The following is a 26,381-nucleotide window of genomic DNA, read 5'->3' as shown; positions in this document are numbered from 1 at the left end:
CCTAAACAGTGTAGTCAGTATTTTAGGAAGGAAAACACACTGGTCTTGAGAATTTCAAAATGGGCAAGTTCTTCCTTTAAAATATATATTCTTTCTTTCAGTGCAAATGCTGTGAAATTGCAGCTAGAAACTATTACTGTGTCAAGTGCTTTGCCTTTGGTTGGTGCTTCAGCTGGAGCCCAAGTTTAGGAGGGTTTGATCTAGGAAATTAAACTCATGTCTAATATCATTCCTGTGGTGGTGTCCACCTTTCTTCTCTTCATGCCCTAAGAAAGGTTCCTATCTGTTCTTCCGCCTTGACTCTTTGAAGTTTCTGTTTTGGATCCTGTAAATAGGTCACTTGGAGCTTTGCCACTGACTTAGCAAGACTTGTGCCTTGTCTTGACAGGTCTGTGTTGCAGATGGAAGCAGTGGCTTGTGTCTGCAGAGTTTGATGGGCTGATAACTCACCGAGGCTCTTCCTGGCTTAGGAGTTTAACAGCTGCTACAGATCAAATGCTGGACTATTTGTTTTAGTAAATTGCCCTTCTGTCTTCCATATCATCCAGTATCACAGAGAAATGCCACTTTATTATAAGCTGACAAAAGACTGTGAATCCCAGCATAGGAATGTGTGTATATGTGGTTTCTTTGGATTTCCACATAGTTTTAGACAACTGTAGAGAAAGCACAAACAAGTTACAGGCAGAAAGCCTGTAGTGGAGAAAATGGACAGGATGTGCTCATGACTCTGGAGATAGCTTTGTTCTGCTGGCTCAGTGCTCAAAGGAAACAGTTCTATTGTATTAACAGCATTAGCTGTTACCCAGAGCAAATCCTTACTTCTGACACACCTGGCCAATAACCTAACCAATTTTTTTATAATTAGTCACAAAGAATGCCATTTTTACCCACCCTCCCCCCCAAAATAAAAAAAAAAAAAAAAAAATCCCTCCTGTGTTGTTTTGGGAGTTTTGTTGTTTTTTAACTTTTTTTTGTTTGTTTGTCTTCTACTCTTCCTTGGGGAAAGAGTATGCTCTTAAAAAAAGATTAAAATGTTAGATTTTAGACTCTTAGAATTCTGATGCTTTTTTTTTAGAGGCAAAATACAGAGGAGTCAAAGTGTAAAGAAGCTCAAAACCTCAAGCCCATGAATGCAATTTTCAAATTAAAATAATTAAATACAGTGAAATTCTTGAACCTTTTGCTAAGGCTAAAGATGTTCCCATTGCTGATGCCTGTTTCTGCCTCTGTGCCATGTCATGCTGATCCAGTGGTTGTACCATCAACACTGCTTTGTGGCTTTGTGCTGTAGAAAAACTGTGAACTTGTCACTGCTTCCCTGCTGTTTACTAATGAGATTTCTGGCCCAAAGTATTCCAACATGAGGAAGCAACGGCCAGAAACAACTGCCTCTCTGTATGTCTTCAGCTGTGTTCTTCAGTGGTGTTGTGATAGAAATTCTTTGACCTACTGTGATATTGTATTACAGAATCATATAATAGTATTTTAATGCTTGTATGGTTTCTTTGCTTTTGACCTTGTGAACATTTGTTCTCACACAGTGACAGAAATGTTTTCTGCTAAGATGGGGGTTTCTTCCTGTCCAAACCTGTGCTATTGTCAAATACTGAGGAGTGCAACCATATGAGGATTGTGAAGGTACTAGAAGAAGAAAGGGGTGTGTTCTTTTAAAAGCTTGGAACTGCTGATACTCTCTGATTAGGGACTCCCTCCTGAATCTCTGCATAAAATGTGAGCCCAAGAGTGCATTTGAAAACTGGAGTTTGGCTCTGTTACTTGTGTCAGGCTGGACTCTTGCTGTAGAATAAGTAATTTCTGGATTAGGGTTATGGAGGAGGAGAATCACAGGGAAAACTGTCACTGGGGATGTGAGTTGTTTTCTCCTTTTAGTATGTGAGAAGGTAAAGGTAGTGGATACATGTTCTAATTTTACCTGGCATTAAAGGAAAAACAAAAAATATGCCCCTCAGTTTTGTTTTCAAAGGGACCCATTTCAACTTGAATTGTCTTAGAGTTATACAATGCAAACAGGGTGAGCTGGGGACATGCATGAAAGGAAGAATTGGCTGCTATATGATACAGTTGGCTGTTTCCTAATGTTTCTTAATGAACAAGAGAATGAGAGTGGGCCTTAAAATAGAATTTGGGGGAGGGAGAAGAGAATAAAGTTCCCTAAAGCATAATTAACTAGAGAGACACTTTTCTATACTCATTTATATTAATCTTCAAAAGTGAGAATAAAAGTAGAAGAAAAAATATAAAGTAACTAGGGTAAAGTAATTTTCCCTACTTTCTTAACACTTACAAATTAAGTCTTGCTTAAAAAATAGGAAAAGAAAAGGTTGACTTCAAGTAAGGGCCTTCAGGGCAACAATATAAAATTATGTGGATATTTAAGTGCTCTGTATCATAGTATTATAATTAAGACAAAGTACCTTACAATTATTCCACCGACTGGGTTAATACATACAGTGACTGTGAAGGCCAAATTTATATATATTAATCTTGAAGATTTTAAAAAAGGCAACAAAAATACAAACTCCCTGAAACAGCATGTAAGTATATTATAAGATTAACAATTTAAGTTCAAAGATGAAGAATCTGTTTAAGTACCCTCTCGCACTATGAAGTGTGGTGATTAGTTTGTGTATCTACTTCTGTGAAGGCAGTTAGCAATATTTGTCATCAAAGAGTTTTTATGGAAGCATTAAAATGCTTGCAAAACAGTGAGTTGTCTTGTTCTTGTATGAATTTCTGAAATGAGGACACTGAGTGAGATAAGGTAGAGTTTTGTTATAACCCTCTGTTTATATATGTGTAAAATTAAGAATCTGAAGGCTCAGTATTAGGTTTCATGGTGAAACCATTCACCTCTAAAGCACATGTCCTTGCAGTACTATCCTGAATTTCAGAGTGGTCCACCGCTGGGTATGACCACACCATTCAGCCAGATGTGTTTCTCCTGGGATGTATCTGATTTTGCAACTGCAACGTTTTGCTCTGGTTAATGACACAGAAATGGGAAATTGGGGTGTTCCCATAGCAAATCTTGATTTAGGGATCCCAGCTGAAAGAAAGCAAATGCCCAAAAAAGGGTGAAACTCCATGTGGTCTATACCTCCATTCCTTTGAAATACTGGTTGCCGCAGTTGGTAGGGAAGAAAAGCTGCTTCTTCTCTCACTGCTCAGTGGGTTGCTCTCATAGTTGTGAAGCTGTTAAATGCTGCCCCGGGGGGTGAATGTTATCTTGCTATGGAAATGAATTCAGAAATGTGGCATTTTGCTGGCAGGGACAGGTGGTGTCTGTGAGAGCCTGATTGGCTGCCATCAGTTTGTCTGATGGATTGACTCCCATCACTGCTGAGCCAAAATTCATTGATTTTGCTCCTTCTCTTCCTCAGAATGACCTTCTCAAGAGGGACACAGTTGCTTTACTTTCCCGCCCCCCACCCTTCAATTCATCCCTGATACCTTTTGTTTATTTCCTTAAAAAAAAAAAAAACAACCAGAAAACACTTCCCTTAATCTCTGCTAATTATAGATTCAAGATAAGGGAGGTAAATCGATAGGATGAATAGAAGAGCAAAGTGTACAAACAGAAGGTCTTTGAGAGTAGTCAGAGGCTGTTACAGCTTCCCATGGTTAAGTACTGATGTCATAACAATTGTGCCGTTGTCTCCCTAAAAAACTTTGTCATGGAGAGAAGGGGGTGCAGACATAGTAGAAGTAAAAACCTTTAAAGTTAATTCAAGATCAGGTCACTCCAAAGTTAGTGTGTGATGCTTGGCGACTGTCACTTCCACCAAAAAGTAAACCCAAAGATTGCTCAGTTTAGAAAGAGGATAGTGCCAGAATGACAGCCTTGAGCCTTTGTCCATAGGAGGCTTTTTCCTTTAGGGTCACCCAGTGGGGACTGTGCAAGAGGGCTTTGTTACCAACTGTGGCAGGGCAGTTTTAGAGCAATTTCAAGTAAAACAACCAGTTGACTTGAACAGACTTAGACTGGGTAGTTGAGATAACCTGATTTTCCGTAAAACAAAGGAAGGAGTGTGTCTAAAGCATCTGGGAACATCTGGTCTCTGGGTGCTGATGGAGCAGGAGCAGATACAGTGGGAACTGCAACTTTTTCTCAGATTTTTCTGATAGCAGTACTTCTGTGACAGGGTTCACATCTTATCTAGGAATAAAATTGTGCTGAAAGGACAAAACCGAAGGGAAAGAAAAAGCCAACTGTGTATTAAAAAAATAATCATCTGGTTTGTCTGTTTTCTGTCTCTTTAAAAACCACTCAAATTCAGGCAAGTTGTAGCTAAAGTTCTGACATCTGTTAAATGAAAGTAGTGATACTTGCCAAATCAAGGCTTTAGGTCGCATCTCTGACAGGGATCTGAGGGCTGACAATGTGCAACTATTTAAACTGTTATAACTACTTTACAAATAACTATTAACATATTTTTAGGTGCCATATAAAACATATTGAGTGTAAACCCCTCCACGGCAGCAAAGTCGGTATTTTGGCACATGTCAGGATTTTTTTGAACAACTTCTCCCCAGAGCAAGAGAGGTAAGGGAGACAGCTGGGTGTGGAGGCTGTGGTTTGGGAAAACCTGCTAAGCAAACAGGCAGGATGGCAGGGGAAAGGCATCATGAGGAAGAAGGGAATGGGGGATACAAAACAGAGGGAAAAAAAATCTCCACTGCCCCAAATGGTGGGTTCCAAGTCCTTGTCTTTGGTTAAAAAGAGTTTGTGGATCCCTGTCACAGTGCATAGGGAAATATTAACAAGTCTGAGTGTGAAGATTGCTGAAGGAGGATGTATGGATATGGGATTTATGGTGATACCTGGTACACTGGTTTTCCCAGTGGTGCCTGGGAAAAGAGTGCAAACCCATCACTTACCATCAAGGTATTATGGAAGATATGGGGAAAGATGAATGCTTTAAATGTGAGCCTGGCAGAGACAGGAAGGGCAGTATGGATCTTCCCTTCAGTGTGGTGCCAGGAAAAAGGTTTGGAAGTGAGCTGTGGGGGCATTGAGGGATGCAAGAAGTCCTGAGGAGCCTGGAGGCACTAGAGGGAATGTGACTCCCAAGGCCTCTCTGCGGTACTACTTGGGATTCTGATTACTGCCAGATGCAGAGGTGCCGAAATTCCCTGAACAAGATTGTCCTCATGGGACTGCCAGTTTGGTGATGCACAGTGAGGAGACGTAGGATGAGCCATCTGCAGTTAGAAGCGCTTTTCCTCACTGAACACCCACCGACTGGTTGTTTCTGTCAATACATATTTACATCCAATTACTACTTCTTGGTTTGAGTTAAAGGCTGTGGCTCATTTATCCACCCCTACCAATTTGCTCCGATACAGGGATAGTATAAGGCTGGGAGACAGCCTGCTGTAAGCAACAACCTCATTCCATCATGTGCTAGTAAGATTCCTTGTAGGGGCAACTGTAATTTCAGCATCCAAACCACCATGATGCTGTACTTTTTTTTTTTTTCTTCTTTTTTTCTTCTTCTTTTTGTTTTTCCCTACCTTTCCTTTTTAAAATAATGGGCTGAGCCCTTTAATTACACTCCCTGGTGATAGGATGCTTAGTACAATGCAGAAACACACTGAATGACCAGAGTATAGGTAGCCACCTCTTTCGTATCCATAGCATAATTCAAGGGGAATCTAATGTACTACTCAGTAAAATGCATTGACTATTTTAGCTTTACCTTCACTGTAAAACTGTAAACACCATATTGAAGATGTTACATTCAATTCAACACAGTCTGAAATGATTGACAGTATCTGCTTCAGAGAGGCTCAGAACTGAGCTAGCATGAACACTACATTACCTTGTGCTCAAAGAAACTGCACCATATCACTGGGAAAGTCATTTGAAGGAGCCCATACTGTGTAGTGACTTTGATTGCTTTGCAGCTGCCTTCATAATGTACTTCCTGTAGGTAAGGGACACAACATTTTCAGTCTTGGGGTTTCATTAGATTTCTCGAGCAGCCTGTCTCCTCCCAACCAAATATAAAAAGTCCCTCTGACAGCAAAGTTGGAAAAACTGGAGAAAGTATATTAGGTTTTGTGCATTAGAGATGGTGAAAGACTAGTCAGTTATTTATAATTTATAGTACTTTCGAAAGGGAAAGAGAGAGAAACCTAACTTTTAATTAGAAACTTTCCAAGGAGAGGAACAGTTGTCTGTTTGCTGAAAAAAAAAAAAAAAATCTAACATTTTAACATGGGAATTTCTAGCAAGAATTTTTCTGTTATTTGAAAAAAAGTGAAATAAAACCCAAACTAACAAGTTGATATGGCATTTCAGTACAATGAAATTTGATGACTGATGTACTTGGGTCATCTGTAACTGATACTGTTTTTTCCACCCCAAAGAAAACCATGTTTAACAAGTAAACTTTTGTTTGTGTGTGTGGTGTTGAGAACCTTGAAAGGATGTTGCTTCTGATGGGAAGGGAAAGGGAGATGGAATGTTTTGCCTCAAGATAGTAGGGAGGGACACAAGAGCTGCTAGAATCTTCTTCACGCCCTGCACCTCATCAGCAATGTTAGCGGGAGTGGGGAAGTGGATGGGTGAAGGGCTAGTTATGTATTTGGCAATAGGGGGGTATATTTCACACAAAGTGTTGCCTCATAGATTGCTTTCTGTTAATTAAAATAAATATTCCTGAACCTAGAAGGGTGTTTGACTCCCTGAAAGTAGATGGAGAGCTGGTGGTGGAGTCCTGCTTCAGAGTACTTGGCTTGAAAGGACATTCTAGCAGGTCTAGTGGATTTTTGTGAGTGATTCTGGGCTTTAAAGCAGAGCACCTACCTTGCACAGTTCAGCTGAGAATGAATGACTACAGCAAGCTATAAAGCAGTATGAGCAAGTTGCCTGAGTAGTATTTGCTGAATTTCCTAAGCAAGTGGAGTAGAAAGCGGTAGAGCTATATGAGAACTGACCTGGAAATACATTAAACCTGTAGGTGGAGATGAATGGGGAAATGAGAGAGAAATGTAATACTTCACTGGGGAAAAAGAAACACTCTAATTACCCAAGTTGTTTAGGTAGAAAACAGATCCCTAAAGGAAATGAAAGATTTAGGTCTCTCAAACTTCACTGCTGACATTGCTATGAAAAACCATACAGCTGAAAGCTAAGGGGTTGAAGGACCCTAAGGTCAGGACCTGGGATATTCTTGAGTGAAAGGGAGGGAGCAAATGTTTCAGGTCTGATCTGGTGCCTGCTGAACCTGATGAAAGTTTTGGTGCTGACAGCTGTGTGCTTTGATTTAATTTTGAAGCCCAGCTCTGCTGCCTCAGGACTTCTGCAGTTCACGTGTGCTTCTAAGCATAATTTGTCCCTGCTGTCTGGGGTGCTGAGTGTCAATTCAGAGGACTACCAAGTGACTCTCCCACTTGTGCTACTGTGGGAGGGCAGTTGAAAATTGTCTGTTCAGGTACAGAAGTGAAGGGGACCCATTAGCAATGCCAGCAGTGCTCCTCATGGGCATGCCTGCACAAGGAAAGTACGTAGTTATGCACATGGAGCGTTTCCCTGGAGGAGAGAAAAATACTCTAGAAACCTCTATATGGTTGCTGAAAGCAGAGCTTTTCAGCACCCTGTGAAGACATAATAACTTGTCTGGGTCTCTGCTAGAAAAATGTCTCCAGCCATCAGTACTTGGGTGATGCATCTCCTCCTCCTCTCTCTCCATCACTGAACATTTCAGCTTTTTAGAGCAGAGTTTGCACTTCATGTCACATTGATGGAAAGCTGAGCTGTTTATCAGGGGAACTAATTCTCGAGATTTCATTCTGTTCTATGTGAGTCAGTAAACTTGAGAATGTAGAAATCAGCTAGGCTTATGCTAAAGAATCTGTAGCTTTAGCTCTGTGTGTCGAGGTTATTTCACCAGTGACATTTATTGTGTTTAATGCATTGTCTTTATGAAATGCAGGTATGGTGTCTGAGTGTGCAGGAGTGTCTGTGTGTGTTTGGTGCAAGATTCAAGATATTATTTTCAGTCCTTTTAGAGTGCTCTGGTCATTGGGATCCACTTGCAGTGGCCACGAATATGTTATTTGTCATTTGGACAAATTGTCCTCTGAAAAGTCACCTCAGTAGCTGGCAAGGTCACCAGAGTCAATATATATCCCAACTTTCCCACCTTTCACCCCCTCACTCCCCCTCCACATAAGCACTGAGTGACAGATAAATACTTCTTGTGCTTCAGTGACCTCATCTGGATAGTTAACCTCACTTTGTGTTTTCCATCATAATGCTAAAGTAGGGAAGGCAGAAGAGTTTTATGTTGAGCAAACTTTAAATGCTTTATGTCCTGAAAAGTTTTAAATGAGCCTGAACTACTCAGAGTTAGGGCTTAATATGCATGGACATCTATGCTTTCGCATACCCGGGCATGTTCAATAGGACTTTATAATAGCATTTTGAGGTGAAAAATATCTTTAAAAATATATAAGTGGCCTATGACATTGGGTTGAATGGGGGATAGACTCTTTATTAGGGGCTGTAGTGATAGGACAAGGAGTAATGGGTTAAAACTTAAACAGGGGAAGTTTAGATTGGATATAAGGAGGAAATTCTTTCCTGTTAGGGTGGTGAGGCACTGGAATAGGTTGCCCAAGGAGGTTATGAATGCTCCATCCCTGGCAGTGTTCAAGTCCAGGTTGGACGAGGCCTTGGGCGATATGGTTTAGTGTGCAGTGTCCCTGCCCATGGCAGGGGGTTGGAACTTGACGATCTTAAGGTCCTTTCCAACCCTAACCATTCTATGATTCTATGATTAATATTGGAAGCTTGTGGAATACTTACGTGTTTTGCTCTTTTTTTTTCCTTTTTTTTCTAACAGCAGCTTTTGAATTTTAGAAAGACAAAACTAACCATGAAGATAACTTCTCAATTTGCACACGTAAATTGAAGCTTTCCCCACCCACCTCCTCAGCTCCCCAGATATATGTTCCTGTACTTTCTCTCTTCTTGCCTCCAGCTGTATTTGTCTGGAGATACCAGTTGTCAAGAAGTTATGGAAATCCATTTCTAATTCTGCCAGACAGCAGGTGGAGAATTAGCATAGTGACTTCCATTATGGGAAGCAGGAGGCACAGACGATTTAGATCCAGAATCAGACATTTCGGTGAACCTGTATTGCAAATGGAAGGCTCCTGAGATTCATGACTGTTTAGCTATAGACTGCTCTCCCAGTTTCTCTCTTAATAGTTTCAGAATGTAGTTCTATCTAACACAACAAAATAAGAAAGCTGGAGTCAGACAGATGTTTTTAAGTGAGGCACTTAAAGATGTAGGAATGGCTGCAGGAGTTGATAACTGGGTAGTGTGTTTCCTGGATGAGCAACAGGCATAGGTGCCTGTCCTAGGTGGGTACTGAGCACAGGCTGTCGTGAAGGGGGTAACTGGGGTCTGTGAGTCCTTGGCAACTCTGCCAACAAGATGTAGTCTGGCAAAGCGAGGGCTGGCTTTAGAAGTCTGGGGACCTGCAGCTCTAAACTTCTCTGCTCCCAACTTCTCTCTGTGATTGCAGGCAATTCCCATGGTCTTTGTTCCCCTTTCTCCAACTGCAAATTGAGGAAAGTATCATTAGCTTTTCTCACCGGGTTGGAAGGTAAATTCATTAATATTTGTGAAACATCAGATACTGTAGTGATGAGTGCCATAGAAAAGCCCATGAGGAAATAAATAATTAGGTATTCAGAGCAGGGTAAAGATGTTATGCAGTAAATAACGTGAGGCTGCACTTTGAATGATGAGGATAAAAAGAAATATTGAATAGCTAATTCAGCTCCAGAGCACCATCCAGCTCGTGCACTGATTGAAGGAAGAGTCATGTGGAAACTTTGTATGCAATTGTTTTATTAAAGATTGTATAGCAACATATGTACACTAGGGGTGTAAATTAAGGTCACCTGTACAGCATGAAATGTGATGTTTTCCTAATATTTGATAGTTTACTTTGTATCTGAACTTTATTTGAATGTATCTTTTCAATTTCTAAAATAACACTTCATTTTTAATATATTTGGGGATGAAAAACATGGTACGAAGGAGAAAATATTTTGCCTTTTAATTGTACCAAAAATTGATTTGAATAATACTGAGGTGAAAATTACCTCATCACATGCCCTTCCAGTAACAGGAACAAGGCTAATCTGACAATGAACTGCTGTACTTAAACAGATGAAAGGTGAATTACTTGCTGATAAATGCAACATTGAATTGAGCACCAAAGGAATTTAATTATGGCAATCTCTGTGTTAAAAGTTGACACTTAGTAGGCAAAGGACTGGTCCTACTAGTCCTGGAATGGAATATTACCTATGCTGCATAACATACAGAAAGGAGAAACAGGTTCCATAGTGTTTGTTGGCTGTGGTACTTAATTGTAGTGCTGCCAGCCTCCTGTTCCTGTTCCTCTAGACAGGGTCCATATGTGGATTAGCTACAGAGGGATAAAATCTTGTTGCCACAAATAACACTCATTCCAGTTAACAAATTTAACAACAGCGCAGCTTAGGTTTGGAATTGGTGAGATAACTAGAAAAATAGTAGCTGGATAAATGATTGAATTAATTTCCTTGATATTTGTTAAACAGTATGTTTGCTGGAGTGTACTTAGCCAGCTATGGCAGAAAATAGTATTGCTTAAATACATTTGACAAATACTGGTGAAGTGTGGTTAATATTTGATTAATGTAGCTTGGCATGCCCCTCATTCTCAGTTGCTTTTTATAGCTTTTTAATTTTCTTGGCATGTCTCCATTTTCTTTATTCTTTTTCCGGTAAGTACATTTATGGATTTCCTGATCCTAATGTTGCTCCCTTACTTTTGTCATAATTATCTAATGGATCCATTTTTTCTTCCCCACCAGTACTTGACCCTCTGTACCTTTTTTTCTCTCCCCCATGTCATGTTTGCTCTTGTACATTTTATATTCCTCCTTTCTGAACTTCTCTCAAATTCTCCTTCCCTCTGTAAAACCAGTAACTCTTAAGTCTCATGTGCATGCCTTGAAAACATGCCACGTATTTCATAGTTGTGAACCGCTAGGAAATAATGATGTTGGCACTAGTCAAAAGCTGTGTTTAGATGAGAAATCACTCCTTCTACTACAGGCTTCTGGGGAAGAAGGGCACTGCTGTCTTTATGATGGTGATGACCTTCTTGATGTTATGCATTACACTTCTGGCTTGACCGGGTGAAATAATTCCCAAATTCCCTGTATTGGCTTATACACACAAGATATTTTCCTGAATCTGCACCCCTCTGCTTCCAAACCATCTGCTGCTGAGAGGTTAGCTGCATGCTAAAGTGACAGGGCCAGCTCTGATTTTACCTCCACCCTATTTTTACTTGTCTCTTGCTATTCCCACATGTGCTTGGTGTTCCTTGTTCCTGTTGCTGCTCATTAGGGAACTTCCTTCAGCAGCAGTGTAAGCCCTGTTTGAACCTTCTTCGTTTCCTTGCTCTTTGGTGTTCTGGAAAACAGTCAGCAAGTGGTAAAAACCTGACAAATGGTAAAAGCCTGAGTGCTCTTCTCTTGGTGGCTTGAGAAACACCTGAACAGCAGCAGAAGTCCTGGAACTTCCCTGCCAGAAATTCTGGGAAACAAGAATGCTTTGTTTTCAGGCCAGGATATTTATCTTGCCAATGGGGAAGGTAGAACATTTCTTTGTTGGTTTGTTTTTAACTGACAAACTTACACTCCACAGACTTGGGGAGCAATAGTCCAGGAAAGATGTGTAATTGTCTAATTTGCTACATAGGTCTTCAAGACGTGCTGCCCTTTCCATTAGGTCTGCGTTGAAAAGGTAGTTTTCAACTGCTGTGTCTCACTCTTTTTCAGGTAATTAGCAATTGCTTCTATTTTCTACAAAGGTGAGGAAAGAGCTAAGCAGGGACCATTAAGTTGAATAAATTCACTCTATGAGCCCAGGGCAGAGCTGAGTCTGGGCTGCTGTAACTACCTCTGCTTTAGGGTCAGTGTTTCATTCTCAGCTTTATTTTCTTCTCAGGGATGAAGCACTTCAACTTAGAAAAGTCATGTAATAGTGTTAACACAAGTTAACAAAATTAACATAGAAAATATATTTTTCTGTCGACTTAAAACATAATATCTAGTTGTAACAAGCTACTAGTATCTGATATTCAATAATGCTGGGACAAAATTTACAGAGGCTGAAATCAGCAGAAATGTATTTAAGATAACCAGTATATTTTGTTAACCACTATGACCTCTAAAGAAGGTTTTATTTGTGGGTGAAATGAAAAACTTTCTAGGAAGCTGAATTTGAAAAATGCACACACAGTGGACCCTGTGAAACCTGATTATAAATGTGTCACCTGTGGGTGTGATAAAGGTCTAGAACATTATGCAGAAGTGCCTATTATACACCTGTTATGAATTTTCAGTTTATAGTGCCAATTCCTCACATAATGCTTAGGACTCTAAAGCTAATATGGCTGAAATCAGTGCTCCGTGTTGAAACATTCCCAGTAACACCTAGTGGAGCTGCTAGGAATGGTCTCTATACACAAAGATACTCAAGTAATGAGTTCCTGGAGCAATATAATTTTTTAAATATAATTTTCTCTCAGTTCTGAAATCAATCTGCTGATTAATTTTTGTTAATAATTAACTAGTCCAGGGTTTTTATTGGTCAGGTTTTATTTCAGAAACATTCATTACAATAAAGCACACAGACTGTGCAAATGCACAGAATCAGAAATCTGCTACAGTTCTCCGTGCTGTAACACCAATGTTTAACGTGTTTGGCTCCTGCAGGGGAATGTATAACCTTACCAAGAGACATCAAGTTTCCCTATGCAACCATTGGGAAAGCTGGATGTCTCAGAAATAGGGACTGATACAACCCACTAATCGCTGGGCTGGTTTGAACATTAGTCTTGGGATCAGCAGGTTGTCACCAAGCTGCCTCAAACCTGCCAGTATGGATTGGCTGGAGGCTATCCGCTGGAGACAGTGTTGTTTTATGCAGCTATGGGAGGTGGAAGAAGAACTGAAGTTGCCATGTCTTGCTTTCAAGGAGCTTCTTTTACCCTTTTTGGAATTCACTATCTAGAATCAGTCCTTACAGTAAGCACCTATGCCTTTGAAAAGAAAAATTAAATCATAATTGTGCAAAAGTCACTTCTTCTGAGAAACAAAACCAACAATAACACACACACACACTCCAAGGCTAAAAGGAATGCAGGATTCTTTGCTTTGTACTTGAAGTCAAGAACACTCCTCTGTATGGGTGGGGAAGGGGAAAGTTCAGAGTCATGCTGGGCCTTGGTATCTTGAACTTATGTTCTGCTCTCTTAAGAGGGTCTTATTCCCTAGACTGTAAATTATGCTGGGTCATTGTAATTCATGGACAATATATTAAAATTCTGTGGTCCAGAGAAGAGCTGCTCTTTCTAAAAGTGCTCCCCATTCTTTACTGTAAGGGTGGTGAGGCACTGGAATGGGCTGCCCAGGGAGGTTGTGAATGCTCCATCCCTGGCGGTGTTCAAGGCCAGGTTGGACGAAGCCTTGGGTGAGATGGTTTAGTGTGAGGTGTCCCTGCCCATGGCAGGGGGGTTGGAACTAGATGATCTTAAGGTCCTTTCCAACCCTAACTATTCTATGATTCTATGATTTCAGTCACCACCCTGTTCCATGGACATTGCTGCAGGCCACAAAGGTGAGATGCTTCCCCAGACTGGGGCCCCAAAGGCAATCTCTAGGCTCCTTGTGACTCACAAAGCTTCTATAATGGTCTCTCAAAAGGTCTTTATTTCAGTGATTTTAAAATTAACTTGGGAAGTGGGTTTTAGATTACTTTGATTATGCTCATTGTGAAGCCTATTAAGTGGAAGTAGGTGAACAACGCTGGGATTCACCACCTTTGTGGGTGTTTTTTTTAATTGGAGATAAAAATTGCAGGTACTTCTCCAAAACTCTGATTTGAAGTGCATCAGCTATTGATTGAAGTAGACAGAGAAGGGGCTGTCTGAGTGGCATGCTGCTTCTTTCTTCTTCCTCTATCAATTTCATTTTGAAGGAGGTGGCAGTTGGTGCTATAGGTTTGCAAAAATAAATCTGATGGTGTTGCCAAGACCATGTGCTCTAGACTGAGTACCTTCATCCTCCATCTGCCTGCCCTGTTGATAGACTTCAGCATGATGCAAGCACAAACCAGATGCTGATTCACTCAGCCTTGTTAAAAAGTGGAATCTTCTTCTGTATGAATAAATGCAATCCTTGGGTGTCTGGGGAACTTTGATGTAAAAAAGGGAAGTACCTCTGAAGTTGGTGACAGCTACGCAGGTGGTCTGAGGATCTCAGTTCTGGACTTGTAAATCCCACTTTAATCCAGCTTCTAAATATAGAATCCTCTTGTGGATTTGGGCTTAAGTGATTTCTAGAAGAAAGGACAGTTAAATACAGAAATGGATTTTATATAACAAGGTTGTATAATTTTAATTACCAAATGTTTCTTAGCTTGTGTTGGAGGTCTGCCAGCACTGATTGATGTACAGTAGAACTCTGTCTTAGAGCAGGTGTAAACTGGGTGGTATATTGGGGTCCCTTTCAGCCTCACTTTTTGTAATTTACACTTAGAATAAAACATTAGCTGTTATTACCTGGCCTGCGAGGTGATGGTGATTAGTTTGTTTGTGGGGTTTTTAATAAGAAGTGTAGGTTAAAAATAAAGAAAATCTGCTGACTGTTGTTTGCTGTCTCACAAATTTTGAAGTCAGAAAGTAAACCTTCAAAAGTGTCATAGAATCATCTGAAGATTCTGCTTCACTCTTTACTCAGGAGACCTATGCTCTTCTGATTTATATGCTAAGAAGTTATGCTAATGTATATTCCATTCTAAAGCAAAGACACTGAGACCAGTTAAATCCCATGGATTAATGCTGGTCCAACTAAGAGTGGAATTTGGCTCATTGACTTCTCTGGGCCTCCATAAATGTAAATTGGGATATTTTTTTTTCATAGAAGTATAGGTGAGTCCGGTATTTAAATGCGCATGTAACTGATTACCAAAACAGTTATACCATGTAAGTTACTACTGTAGAATGAACAAAAATTGCCCTAACTGCACCTGTAATAAGGAGAAAACTTGCTACATTTGCTTTCTCTTTTTTTTTCTGTAATATATAGTCTTTACTGAATGTTACTGACTTCATTTCCCTGAGCTGTGTCTCCCCCAGCATGTTTGCTTACAATTCTATGAAAGAAACACATGTATTTAGTAAACAGCTTTTCTCCACTGGTTCTTTAGAATAAGAGTGAAAGTACAAAAACTTTGGTTACCTGGCTTGAGTACAGTTGAAAGCTAGTGTTGCTAGTTGTCCAGTGAGGATTAATTAGATTGGAGCACTGGGTATTGTCCTTGACTGTAACACTGCTGTCTTGTGTTTGTCAGGTATCATAAAATGGAAAGTATTTAGCCTGGTAAGCACTTGGTTTGATAGAGAAAGACACATTTGTGACTTGGTAGATGTTTGAGTTAGCAATGTTCCAGCATGGGATTTGGATCATTTAAAGTCTGCTGCTTACCTTTAATATGGTAAAAACTTGTCTGTCATCATTTTAGTTGCTAGAAATTCAAGCCAGTTTTTAAAGCTTCTTTGTTGTCTTGAACATGGCGCATTTAGAGAAGTGATTAAAAATGAGTTCACACACAAAATACACACATTTTAAAACTGGGAGTTAAGTATCACTTTTTGTATGCCAGAGAGCTAACCTAAGTGTTTGAGTTGGTGTGAGGCATGCTTCTGCTATGGTTTTCTGTCTTGTGTAGTGTGAGATCAAGCCCATGAAGAGCACTCTAAAATTTTCAGGATCGATTTCTTAGAGATGAATTCTTGAGATATGCTGGATATTACTGCCTTCCTTTTTAATTGACTATAAAAAGTAATTGAATTATTTAAAAGAAGAACCATTTTTCTCCTACAGTGGAATTCAAATAGCTAAATATTCATCTCATCTCTCTGTAGTGGTTTGACCCTGAATGGATACCAGGTACCCACCAAAGTTGCTCTACCGTCCCCCCTCCTTAACTGCACAGGGGAGAGAAAATATAATGACAGGTGCTTCAGTCAGGATAAGGACAGGGAGAAATCACCCAGCAGTTACCATCACAAGCAAAACAGACTCAACTTATGGAATATTTAATTGATTGCCAATCAAGTCAGAGAAGGATAATGAGAAAAATGAACTGCAAATCTCAAAACACTTCCTCTCACCTCTCCCTTATTCCTGGGCTTAACTTTATTTCCATTTTCTGTTGCACTTCACCCTTCAAGAGTGGTGCAGGGGGATAGGGAAGAGGGGTTGTGGTCAGTTCATCATGTGTTATTTCCTTAGATCCTTCCTCCTTGGGGGAAGGACTTCTCACACTCTTCCCCTGCTCCAGCCTGGGGTCGCTCCCACTGGACACAATCTTCCACAAATTTCTTCAATGTGAGTCTTTCCCATGTTCATCATGAGCTGTTCCATCATGTGTCTCTTCCACGGGGTGCATACTTCAGGAACAGACTGTTCCAGCACATGGGCTTCCCATGGGGTCATAAGTCCTGCCAGCAAACCCACTCCAGCATGGGCTCGTCTCTCCATGAAGCCACAGGTACTGTCAGGAGCCTGCTCCAGTGCAGGCTTCCCATGAGGTCGCAACCTCCTTGTGGGCATCCCCCTGATCTGGTGTGGGTCCTCCTTGGCTGCAGGAAGACAGCCTGCCTCACCATGGTCTGCACCAGGGGAATCTTTGCTCTGGTGCCTGGAACACCTCCTGCCCCTCCTTCTTCCCTGACCTTGGTATCTGCAGAGCTGTTTCTCTCACATTTTCTCACTCCTTTCTCCTGCTGCAATTGCTACGGCACAGTAACTTTTCCCCCTTCTTAAATATATTATCCTAGAAATACTGCCACCATCACTGATGGGCTTAGCCTTGACCAGCAGTGGGTTCATCTTGGATCTGGCTGACATTGGCTTTATCAGATGTGGGAGAAGCTTCCAGCATCTTCTCATATAAGCTGCTCATGTAGCCCTCTTCATGTAAATTTAGTACACTCTTTTTACTCAAACTCACCTTACATCTTTTCCCCCATGTGTTCCTGAAATATCCAGCCTTCTTGGGTTTTTGTTATGTTTTGGGGTTTTGTTGTGTTTTGGGTTTTTGTTTGTGTTTGGTTTTGTGTTTTTCTTTCAACAGCCTAATATTAAACTGCTGTCTGCTTGAAAGCATGTTTGCTCAATTCCGTCCAAAGTTTTGAATTCCTTCCAAAGTTTGATTTAACAAATAGTGATGCTATGATGGCAAATCCATCACGGGGAGAGTGGAAATGGGAACTTTGCAAGTGGCAGTACTAGCGGAGCACTGCTAACAGAGGTGAAAGCAAGCTCTATTTGAAGCTGATTTTCTGTAGTTGCAATGAAATTCCTTTGGGTAGTGCACTCCTCTCTTCCACAGCACTTCATTATTTTGTAAATGGACAAAGAATGCACTAACTAGATGGGTTTCACTTGTGGCATGTCATGCTTGAACAGACACAAGCCAACTGACGAAACTGCAAAATTTTGCATGCAACCTTAAAGGAATGAAACTGCCTCCTAAATGGTATTTCTGTGATGTATGAGTTCATTTCCTAGCTAGAGCTTCAATCCACCCCCCCCACCCCCATTTTTGTTGTTAATCTGTCCTGATGTTGATTCAAATGCTAGCGAGTTCTTCTCAGGACCCTTACTGTTCTACCTTGTACTTGCTGGATAACAACTGTAATTAAAGGTGAGTATAATGCCTTTCCTTCTCAAGCAGATTGTATTCACTTCCCAGGATTACCTGGTTACAAAAAATGTGCTGGAAATGCTGTGGTGTTCTTGGATAGAAAAACTTACAGGAGCCTAAGAAGTTGGAGCAGGGGAATAGATTTATTAGACCATCCATAGAGTATCCTGCCAATGCAAGATAGTCCTCTATTCATTTTCACATACTTTGCTTCACCTAATTTTAGAAGCACCCAGTAGATGGGACTTCCGCCATTACTGTTGAGAGACTGTAAGAGGTTAATACATCTCGCAAAGAAGTTTTTCAGGATGTTCAGTGTAAATTATTTCACAGATGAAATATACCTCACTGTCAGGGAGCAGCCTAAATTTTCACTTTCTTAATTTCATCCCATTACTCCTCGTTATATCCCTTGTACCAACCTAAATAATTCATCACGCTTCTTAATGTTTATACCCTTCAAATATTTATAGGCAGTTATCACGTCTCCTTTTAGTCAGAGCTTAGCTGAGCTGTTCATATTTAGACCTTTTAATCTTTCTTCATAAGCAAATCCTTCTACATGAGATAGAGGGTCTGATCCTCAAAGGTATGTAGGTGCCTGTCATTGACTTCAGTGGAATTCTGGCCTAGATATTACTACCATTAGGAAGCAGGGTTTTTTTTCTCCTCTCTGAATTACTACTAATTTGTCAGTATTAGCCATTGGGGAGTACAGAACTGGATATGATATTCCATAAGCATTTTTGCCAGTGTTCCCTGTTTTGCTGTGTTGTATATCACATCATTATGCCCATCTCCCAGATTGTATTGCACTTCTTGCTAGTATACAGCATTGAAAATTTGTTTCTCAGGTAGTGTTCAGTGTTATACTTACCTTGCTTTTGGGCTTCTGCATTTGAGATTTCTTACTAGTGAATATTTGGCATGAGATTCTCAATTCCAAAGATGTACCATCTATTTTCAGACTTTGAATCCCCTTATAATATTACTCTCTCTGCATTAGAATTTACAAGACCTCCCAGTCTGCTATTCTCTGTGTGTGTATATTTATTTCTTATGTATGCATATGTATATATATGAAAAGTATTTATGGCTTATTGTCTGAATGTAGGTGAAAATTAAGAGGTTCTACTGAACAGTAATCTCTATATCACTACACTTACGTTTTTCCAACTTCATGTGGTAGCATTTATCACTACTCTTTGTTGACAGATTTATTTATTTTTTCAATCAATTTATTGTCATGTAGCTCTGATCAAATCCAAGCCAATTTGAATTAAGTTTGTAAGGTAGAATCTTTATATCAAATGCCATACTAGAATCCATCTGCAGCAAATCTGGTGCGGTACGTACTTCATTGTTCTCAGTGGCCTCTTAGGTCCTTCAAGTATGAATTTTTGTTTAAATCTTCCATTTTTAACTTGTGCAGAATCAATTATGACTGGTTGTTATGGTTTTTGGGCTATCTCCACTTGAAAAAGTCTATTTTTCCAGTAAAAAATGGATATAGCCACCCAATGTTTAGGTTCATGTTAGACTGAAATTTTGTGAAATGAAGTGTGAATTTCATCCATCTCAGGAAGTCTGGACACGCAGGCCTAAGTGTGGAAGCAGTCAGAGCTGGACAGATCAGGGTATCAGTGCAATGACTATATTTCTGTGGACTTGTTAAGAAACAGTTTTCTTTTTTCTTAAAGAAAAAGATCAAGCTCACCCCCCCCCATCCCCTGACCAATTTTTACTCCTTTTTATCTACAATCAGGAAATAATTAAAACAAATATTTTTAATTTAAAATCAAGTACTATGTAAGTAAGTAAAAGAAATACTTCTTTCTGTGTGTGTAAAACTAAAACTAATAACCAGATTTAATTGAACTTTAGAGAGACTTGTTGGATGCATCACAGCTTTTTCTGAGTAAATAACTTTGGCACAGCTCTACTTCCATTTTGCATCTGGCAAACATGAAATCATATCCTGGGACTTGATACTGCTAGTTTAGATGCCACAGTCCTGATGCAGAGTGATGCTACCTCACAGTCTGTATAGCACCCATAAGCTGACAAACCAAACTGTTTCTCCTTTGCTTGTTTTTCTTTTAGTATTTGGGTGGTGGATTGGGATTTTTGCCTGAAAGGGCTTGATGCTTGTCAACTCTACAAGAAAACAATACAGATTTCAAAATATAACACTGTAGTAACATCAAATTTGAACCACTTTCCTAAGGCTGACTAAACTTATTTGTTCAATTTTGCTATATGACCTTATTTGTTTGCAGGGAACACATTCCTCTGTTGAATTTTAGTATTCACTACACTGCATTTACCATCTTTCATATCTAACTATTTCATATTTGCTTATTCAAAATCTTCTGATACAGATTGTCATCTACAGCAAAAGTGTTTTGTTGAAGATTGATTTAGATGTACAGAGCTACTGTGCACTATTTTGAGTCTTTTACACCACTGCCTTACAGAAATATAGGATTTAGGCTTCAGCCTTGCAAAGCTGGCTTGGTTTTACTTTTTTAAATTTTTTTTCTGGCACAACATGAATTGGCTTTTTCTTCCCTTATTTCAATTACTGTTCAAAAAGCTATATGTGTAAGCGATGTAACTGCATATATACGTCCTACTAAAGACAACCATACTCTGCCTTTTTGTTTGTGACCAGTGCTGTGCGAGGGACTTTTTAAAGTTACAGTATCAAAAAAAAGCTTTAGATAGACAGTATAAAACCTGCTCTTCCTGACAATGTTGGCCAGTATAGGTTTCGTGGAAAATGCTTTTAGGTGTAGGCAAGGCAATTCTGTGTGAACTTTAGCTGAAGCAAAGCGAACAATACAGAAAGCAAAACTCAGATGCTTCTACGAGAGAGAGAGAGCCTAGCTGGGCTGCTGGCTGACTTGAACCACACAGGATCATTCACATCTTTTTTTAAAGCAGTAAGCAAAATGAACAGGAAAGAAACAGCACCTCCTAAAATTGGTGTACTGCTGCTTGACGTGTAATTTTACATCTTTGCAAATGCACCATGCTGGAGAATCAGGCTCATAGTGTTCCTCTGACAATGAGTTAAGGAAATACCACCTGAGAAAAAAGTGCTCAGGAGTTAAAGGAAAAAGACAGGTATTGCACTCGCTGTTATAACTTCAAAAATCACTAAGATAAGCTTATTGCAAACCCCAGTTTATTTCAGTGTTCTGTGAAAAGTAGTATAACTTTCCAATATGTTATTAATCAAATTGCCATGTCTTTTCTATGTAGGAACAGAATGTTTGGGTTTTTATTTCATTGGGATATTTTCTTTTACCTACTTAAGTTCAAAACTTCTAAATTTATTAAAGTAGGAATGGCAAGAAGTTAATATACTTTCTTTTTCTCTTATTAGAATAACAGTGTTAGGGTCTTTAGTTCTAGAAAATGAATAATGATGGCAATTATTGACCTTAGGACAGGTTAAGTAGAATATTATAATAATTCATATTAGTCAGCTTAACCTTTTGTTGACATGAACTTCAGTTTCTCTAAGAAATAAAATTAAGGCACCTATCTAACTGTATGCTGTGATGCTGAAATTCTGCCATGGCTTGGATTACAGTTAGGATATTATTAAAACACTCTTATCTGTCAAATCATTAATCTGTATCAGTAACACAGGCAAATAGAGATGAGACAGGCTCTGCTCAATAAGTCATGAAAACAATGCTCTTGGGGAAGGGGAGTTATTGTTTTGTGAGTTTTGTATTATTTTTGTTTGGTTCTGTTTTTTGTTTTGCTTTTTTTAAGAAAAAGGTCCTCCAGAAAATAGGACCTGAACACAGGAATAAGCAAGCTTTCCAGGCCAACAAACAATACAGGCTGCTTAATGTTGGCTGAGTTTCAGTCCCCCTTTCCACTATGCCCAAGCATACATTTTTCTTTCTCTTCTGTGGAAAAGGCAAGTCTTGCTTGGGTTTTGTTACAGCAAATCCTGTTAAAATGACAATTTAGTAAAAATATATCCTACGTGAAGAAATCCAGAGTCTGCAATTGATGGAGGATTAACTGGCTTAATCTGGAATATTTTATCAAAAAAAGTTACCTTGGTCCCTCTTATCCAACAGTACCTGACTTCCCTGTAAGTTTTGTGGGAACAGTGAAGTATTTATCTTATGTATCCTTATCTTTCTGCTATAAGAAAAGGAGATAGACATGAAAGGGAAGTAAGGTGGAGCAAGTAGCACATTTATCTACGTGGGAAAACAGAAGGTTATTTGGGCAGGTGCATGTGCCCCTGTAGGAAGGGCCACACTTGAAGATCAGCTGAATGTGTCTTTTAAAAAGGGAAAGCCTACAAACTGAAGTATGAAATTGCTCCAAATAAGCCTTGCCTAGAACTGAGGAAAAACACTTTGGTCAAGACTGTTTTCATGAAATATGTAGACTCTCTGCAAATATTCAGAGCAGTCAGAAGTAGTGCTAATCTTGTTGACCTGTAAGCCAGGTCTGTGTTAACAATGACAGGCTATTCCTGCTATCAGCCTTTCATCTGAAATAACAGAGCTCTCTGTGGCTGATGCAAAAGTTACAATGCTACTAATGCCTTGGGATAAACTCTCTTAGTCTGGCCTCTTAAATACCATGGCAACTGCACACATACACATACCAACAAATAAACACATACACCCACACAAAGAGACAGTAAAATTGCAAAAAAAACCCTGCCAAACACGCAAAAGGTAGGAAATGGCAGAATTAATTTGTTAGTACTTTTGTAGGCACCATTACACATATACTCAATATTACAGCCTACTTATGTGATTTGATGATACCCTTTTCTCAGGATTTGTGCACAGGATGTGCCTATGTAAAATTAGAGAAGTGAGAAAAGTGTAACAAAGGAACTTATTCCATCTAAGTTCCTTGCCTTGATGTCTATATTCTCTTAAACCTGCATAGTGAATCAGATAGGCAGCTGGAAGGAGGGAAATTTCCGTTTCTTGGGCTGTAGCCTTGAATATTAACCTATAGAGATGTTTTTTCTTCCTTTTCTTGCCATAGAAATCCTATGTAATGTCAGGCAAGGGATTTCAAATCATTCTTGTCAGAGCTGGCAAGGAATTTCCTGCCATCGTTTCCTGCATGCAATATAGTGTTGATGGGAGCTCTTTCGGCCGTAACGAAATTTCTTGGAACTCTGCTGTGAATATAAGTAATGGTGTACAGTACTGGGCACACCAGAAAAAAAATATTCAGTGCCCAATTGTGAAGTCTAAGATAAGAGAACTTTTGATCTTAATAAATTTGTGCCCCCGTCGCTCATCTGCAGAGTGGAGGCAATGCTTCTGCTTCTCTCGCAGGCTGTGAATGTCAACTGCTGTTCAGGCACTGTTACAGGGAGTGCCATGGGAAAGCCAAGGGAAAATTAATCACTCCGTTTCAAGAACAGCTTTTTCATAAGTCACAGACCACATACCGCAGTAATGAACTGTTCAGGCAGTCCCCACATTGACCAAAATGAGGATCCCACGGAAATATTAAAGGCCGCTGTCATTGAGCACTGTACCAGAAAAGTTAAGCAATAGGAAGCTGAATGAAGTTACATATAACCATATTTTTTGCCACGTAACTACATTTCATAGCATTTTGATGGTTTTCCTTGCAACCCTTTTCCTTACAGTTTCTTACAGATGATGGAGGAAGCTATGCTGCATTGTCTAAACACCTGACTTCCCCAGGGCTTTCTGTAAGCTGTAACTGAGACCAGAATAACTTGAAGTTTTCAATTTCTAGAAAAACAAATTGGATGCAGACAGAGTTAGAAAAACAAAACATTATGGATTAGCAGAGCCTAGTCCTGGGTACTCCAGAGGAATCATTGAAGGCTTGCTGCTGTGCTATTTCAGTTAACACTAGGAAAGCTTTTCATGGAAATCTTCATTCTGATATTCAGAGATGTTTTGCAGGCGTATTGTGAATAATGGATGTAAACCTAGGATTATTTTTTCACTTTTATTTTTTTTTGTTGTTGCTCACCCGCATAACCACAAATCCACCACTAAAATAACATGATGAGCAAAAAGAGCTCTTCAGCTTCATGTGTAACAGGTTTTAAGACCTTGTATGACCTGCTCACACAAGTATTTTTTTGCATGGCTTTGCATATCTGAGCACCCTACAATTTGTCTGAGTGAAAAATTAACATCACCCACCACAGTCAAGAACATTCAGTATTTAATTAATTCTCTTCCACAGTGAGAAATTTCAAACAGGTAAATTTCAGCCAGAAACAATTGGAATTCATTGCCTCTGTAATGCAGCTGTTTCCATACCTGCTCACTCTGCTCCAGGATCTTCTGTGACAGCTTATCAGCAGGAGTATCTACAAACCCAGGCTAATTAAACATGGTATGAAATACTTAGCTATGCTCGACCTGTAGCATCCTTACTCTTACAGAACAGCTTTTGTTCTGCCAGTGCTGTTACTGAGTTTTGGCAGCATCATCAGACTCTATAAGGTATTCCTGCTTTGGGTAAACAGTGGTACTATAGTATAGTTCTATCCTGATAAAGTCCAGACTGCTCACCAATTCATCCCATTATTTATAGAATCATAGAATGGTTTGGGTTGGAAGAGACCTCAAAAACCATCTAATCCCAACCTCCCTGCCATGAGTAGGGACAGTTTCCACTAGACTAGGTTGCTCAAAGCTCCATCAGACCTCACCCTGAGCACTTTCAGGTACTGGCATCCACAATTTCTCTGTGCAGCCTGTTCTAGTGTCTTGCAATCCTCATAGTAAAGAATTTCTTCTTAAGATCTAAGCTAAATCTACCCTCTTTCAGTCTAAAACTGTTATAACTTGTCCTATTACTACTCACTGTTATAAAAATTTCCTGTCCAGATTTCTTGTAGGCTCCCTTTAGGTATTAGAAGCTGCTCTAAGTTCTCCCATGAGCCTTCTCTTCTCCAGGCTGAACAACCCTCAGTTCTCTCAGCCTTTCTTCATAGGCGAGATGCTGCAGCATTCCATGGTTGGTTGGTTGTTTTTTTTTTTAACTTTGAGCATTATTTAAATAGCAGCAGCAACAACAAAATAAAGGTGAGTAGTGCTTCTCTGCAGCAAATTGTGCTTTTTAAGTGTTCATGGCTTGTCAAAAGTGTGTTATTCATGGCATATTACCAGAGGAAGGGAGAAAAGGCTAGAGGTGTAAAAACAAGCTAATGCAGTAATATCTTTTGATGTGGGTTTATATTCACTGGAGATTCAGTGCCTTGGGAAGGTAGGCTTTTGGGAGGCTGGTAATTACACAAAACAAATTGATTCAGAATTGTGTTTCTTAAATGGTTTGCATTTCTATTAATTGGCATTGGAAGAAGTGAAGTGCTAACAAGTCAGAATTTATTCTGACCAAGTATAAGACCTGCTTATAACGAGGGTCTCTGGTTCTGCTGCTATCTGTAGGACAGACAGAAGCAGGAGGAATAAGATCTTTGGTACCCTGGAACAGATACTACTGTACCAAGGGAGTTATGACAAAGAATTTTCCTGAGCTGTTCTTGGCTTTTGGTATCAGGTACGAAGAAATCAAAAAAGAAAGTCTGTCAAGTAATACTAAATAAGGAGTCGTGTGGAAATACGTACAAAAGTGGATATGTGCGTGGTGGGAATGATGGAAGACAGAACCAATGGTGAGATTTTATCAAGGCATCTTGCTTTCTAACGAAAAATTTGTGCAAATATCTTCACCAATGTAGATCTGTAAACTGGCATAATCTTTGCCTTGGTTTTTCAGTGAGATGCTGAGGAGAGTGGAAGTGCCAAGTGATGAATGGGAAAAAAAGTGTCAGTGTTTAGCAATATCCCAACTTTGGAATCTCGTATGGGAATTAGGTACCAACATTAAGGGTTTGACATCTGCTGTCTAGTTTAGTGGCTCATTTTCCTAGAAATTGAAACCCAGAGCTAACCCTTTTGAACACTCCTGTCTCATTATATATTCTTACTGCTGCTACTTTGATCCATGCCATTTGGGGTTTTGATGTCTTCTTCTTCCTCCTCTTTCCCCTCTGCCCATCATCAGCAAAGAGCTGCTTTGCTGAACTTTGAAGCATGCTGAACTTTCGAGCTGCTCTCTATTGTTGGCTATTCAATTTGCTAGGAGGGGAATTCCTATTTAAAATACTCCTTTTGTGCTTTTTGGTGCCTTAGCCCAGATAAAGCAATCACTAGTAGTTCTGTGAATCTCTTTGGAACTCTCCTGTGAATGTATTGGGAAATACATATTAAATACATTACATCCACATGTGTAATATAAATTTAATCTCCAAGCCACTAACTCCCAGGTCTACCTCCCACATCCCTTAGGGTGAGCACACTTGTAAGCTAATTAGTGATAGCACATAAGCCTCAGCCCTGAAGGACATGGTTCATTTTATTACTTGTGCTGTGCTGAATAAGGGAGGATGTTGCTGGATGATATAGTGCTTGGAAGCATTAAAAACACTTGGCAATAGAAGAAAGCTTCAGTAATGTTCAGACATCTTACTACAAGGCTATCCCACAGTTACATG

The sequence above is a fragment of the Neopsephotus bourkii genome, unplaced genomic scaffold (assembly GCF_033783945.1).
Source record: "Neopsephotus bourkii isolate Nb327-2 ecotype Australia unplaced genomic scaffold, CSIRO-AGI_Nbou_v1 NB_1767, whole genome shotgun sequence".
NCBI lineage: Eukaryota > Metazoa > Chordata > Aves > Psittaciformes > Psittacidae > Neopsephotus > Neopsephotus bourkii.
Note: the sequence above shows the minus strand (reverse complement) of the source record.